Below are 3,977 nucleotides of genomic sequence, written 5' to 3'. Positions count from 1 at the left end.
ATGGCTCGCTAGTTTTATTGATTTTCTTAGAGGCTTGTCAAACTAGTATAGATGTTGGGAGTTGACTAATAAGTCGTATTTTGTTATTTTTCTGAAATTCTTTTATTCTTGGATGATGATTACTCTGTTGATATTTGAGGGTTATTTATGGAAACCCCATTGATTTGTGTTGAATTGAATAAAAATGGCTCAAAGGGTTAGCTTGGGGCTACTCATAGCCTCAAGCACCGTGTGACGCTCTGGGACCTGTTTTTCGGGGCGTTACAGAATTGCTGTTGTCATAGTTCGTTTTGTTGATTTGGAGATTTTCTTTGCATTGAATTAAAAATAAGAGTGATTTGAGGGAATAATCTTGAATTCATATATGGCTTCATTGGATCATTTTGCTGAAGTTGCAAATATTACCCAGCTTACTGGCATAGATGCAGTATGACTAATTGGGATGGTTGTCAAAGATGATACCACTGCCTGAATGCACAAGACAAATTAGGTAACTTAAAGGCTTGGGCATATGATGATCAACGTGAAGCCAATTTTCATAAACTATCATTTTTGGATGGGTTCTCTAAACCTCAGTTGTCCTCAGGTAATTAAACAAAATTTCTTTCATTCAATCAAATTTATTTTATGTGGCAGTTGTGCTTCAGTGTTTAGATGCTTTGGTTGACTTGTTCTTTTTGTTACTTCCACTGCAGCTAAAAAAAGAGAGGCTAATGCATTTGATTTTTTCGAATTAAAAGAACTGGTGGAGAAAGCTTTATCTTTTGAGAAAAGTTTTGATCGAATTTTTATTATCATAGTTCATTCTATTGATTTGGAAATGTACTTCGCATTGAATTGAAAATAAGAATGATTTGAGGGAATAATCTTGAATTTACATATGGCTTCATTGAATTATTTTGATGAAGTTGCAAATATTACCCAGCTTACTAGTATAGATGAAGTAAGACTAATTGGGATGATTGTCAAAGCTTCTACCACTGCCCGAATGCACAAGAAAAATTGCAAGCAGTTTGCACAGCATCTTAAGTTAATTGGGAACTTATTGGTGCAGCTCAAGATTATTGAACTTAAGAGGTATCCGGAAACCCGAGAGCCATTGGAACACCTTTAAGATGCATTAATGAGGTCTTATATATTGGTTAAGAGCTGCTAGGACAGGAGCTATCTTTATCTATTGGCTATGGGGTGGAACATTGTATGCCAGTTTCACAGGGCTCAGAATGAGATTAACCAATACTTTAAGATTATTCCTCTTATCACTTTGGTGGATAATGCACGAGTCAGGGTATGGTGACCTTGCACTTTTTGTCCATAGTATTTTCCCTTCAGCTTTATATATGCTTTAATTATCTGTTTGTCATTGCTCTTCCATCTTAAGATCTACATCTGTTCTTTCTTATTTTTGTTAGTGACATGGTAAAGATATATCCGAGTTTGATAAGTTCATGTTTTGAAGCCATAATAGTTAGTCAATGTTCAACTGTTGGTTAGGGAGCCTTGCTGGACTTTTGAAAAGTGAAGCTATTTTAGATCTTCTTTTTTATTTTTGGATAATGGTGATGTCTAGCTAGCTTGAATTAGGTACCTGCTATCTCCGACTAGCGCACATCTATTTGGTAACTCTTCCCATGTAGGCTTGGGTTGATGGGAACCAATCACTTGAGTTTTTTTTCCACCAGGATCTAACCCTGGTATCCAAGGCTTCACACAAACTTTATTGATCACTTAACCACATCCTAAACCCTTGACTATTTTGAGTTTATTACAATGATGAATTTACAGTAGTATTGTTTTGCTATTTCAACCATTTAGGTAGAATCACTTATCTCTTAACAGTGAGAACTTCTTATCACCTTCAAGTTGGAGAAAATTGCACTGGTTATAAGACAGTGCATTGTTACAATAAAAGTAACCTGTTGCTTAACCTAATATTTTTGTTCTACTATCAACTCAAGCTTTTTTAAGCTTATTTAACTGCAATATCTCACAACTGGAAAGAGCATATACATACCTACACTTTATGTTCAAAATAATCCATATCTATTTATCTTCCAAGTTCATACATCTTGCTTTTCATATGTTGACAGAAAATATTGGAATATATTGAAATGGACCAGCGGAAATACACACTGGCGGTTAAAGACATGAAGGTGCAATAAGTGATTATGAAATCAGAGCCTTCTAAAGATGATACAATCATATTAATGAAGAATAATATGTTTTGCAAGTTAAAATTCTAATCAGTATCAATTTAGCTTATCTTACATACTAAAAATATCCTTGAAAAAATAGTACTTTTGATAGCTCTTGTGTTGATCTTCTTTAAATAAAAGTCTTATCATATTCTGTACTGTATGAAATTCCAACACATCATTCAAAGTTAACACCAAAATTTGAATCATGGTTGAAAAGTTGAAAAGAATGTGTTTTATACTCAGATTTTAAACTTTTAAATTAATTTAATCATTAAATTTAATTTAATAGGTGTTTGATCGTAAATGATCAAGAGATTGATTACAGCAGGAAAAAGCATCTCCTATTGTAGAATTTATAACTAGTATATGCACGAATTTAAATGAGTAACTGTCACTATGATATGTGAATGTAATGTGAGCCTCCAATCGTATGGTATTTCCATGATTGTATAAAACATACATTTGAGATCTTGTGATATGTTCATGATAGTGATGTTGTTGTATGTTGAAATATATTTATTTAATATAATATGCAATAGTTAGTTTATATTGATCTTTATATGCAACTTCATAGAAAAATTACGCGTTGGGCCAGTGCAAAGCACGGACATATCTATCTAGTATAAATAAAGAAAGCTTAAAAATATGATGATGTGACATACTTCTTAATACACCACCATATTTTTCTTTTTTGTGTTTTTTTGAGCATAGTCACCCTTTATTTTGGTATTATGTGGTGTTCAAAAATTTCAAAAGTTTGATGGTAGAATTCAAAAAGACAACTGTTAAGAAAGCCAAACATTTAAGTAAACGACCTCACTGGCTGTTACAATGCCTTACCCCTATTGTTTTTCTTAGTAAAAATTTCTTACAATGAATATTATTTAATACTAATTTTATGACAGCATTCATTGCATACCGTTACAATACTACACTATAAATGAAATATTTTTAATCACGAAAGAGAATCATAAAGACATTATTTTTCTTTCATGATAGTTACATCTACATCATGAACAAGCAGTTGTGATTTTTTGTATGATAGTTGCATATCTCATACATGTGATTCTTTTATTTTCTTTGACAACTATAGACGATTCATTCTCTCTATACATAATTCATTTTCTCCCTTTTCCAAGAAAATGTTCGCTTATGTAATTAAATTACTATATCTCAAGTAGAAATAAAATTATCATTTTCTGAGCATATTTGCATGATTGAATTTTTCGAAGAGGATAGCAAGGAAGCAGTAACATTCGAAAGAAACTCTTTTATTTTTTGACTAATGAAAAATACTCATATGTGACCACATTACAATCAATTGTCTGCTTTAATGTTTTAGGTTTTAAAACATCAATAGACACTATATTAAGAGACTCGTATTAAATCCTCTTTATGCCTGCGTCTCTTCCTTTTCGTTTGCTCTTATGATCTTTTCAATTCTTCCTCTTTTGTTTTTCTACTCCCTTTAGGTCTCACCATTAGTAGGGGAGTGCGAATCTATGCGGATAACTAACTTGTGAAATAGATCTATTATATGTATAATGAATCTATTTTTCTTTATGCGTAGATATTTCTTAAATTTTGTTTCAATATCTTTTAATGATTTATTCTTTTCGTAAGATGTATTTATTAATTTGTGTAGTTTATTATTTTATCCTGTAGTAATTGTAGAGTTACAGATTTCTGTATAATAATTTATTCTAATTGTACTGTAATGTATATCTAATTCTAGATTTTCAATGTTATTTATTATCTTGTGTTGTTCTTCTCGTAGCG

At 31.6% G+C, this 3,977-nt stretch overlaps 1 pseudogene; it reads left to right on the top strand.

Annotated features, from left to right (window-relative positions):
* The first annotated feature begins 880 nt into the window (after positions 1 to 880).
* LOC124890607 lies at positions 881 to 2,243 on the top strand (annotated as a pseudogene).
* The last annotated feature ends 1,734 nt before the right edge of the window (positions 2,244 to 3,977 follow it).

The sequence above is a fragment of the Capsicum annuum genome, unplaced genomic scaffold (assembly GCF_002878395.1).
Source record: "Capsicum annuum cultivar UCD-10X-F1 unplaced genomic scaffold, UCD10Xv1.1 ctg20669, whole genome shotgun sequence".
Taxonomy (NCBI): Eukaryota; Viridiplantae; Streptophyta; class Magnoliopsida; order Solanales; family Solanaceae; genus Capsicum; species Capsicum annuum.
The sequence above is the reverse complement of the archived record's forward strand: the minus strand, read 5'-3'. Positions and strand labels throughout refer to the sequence as shown.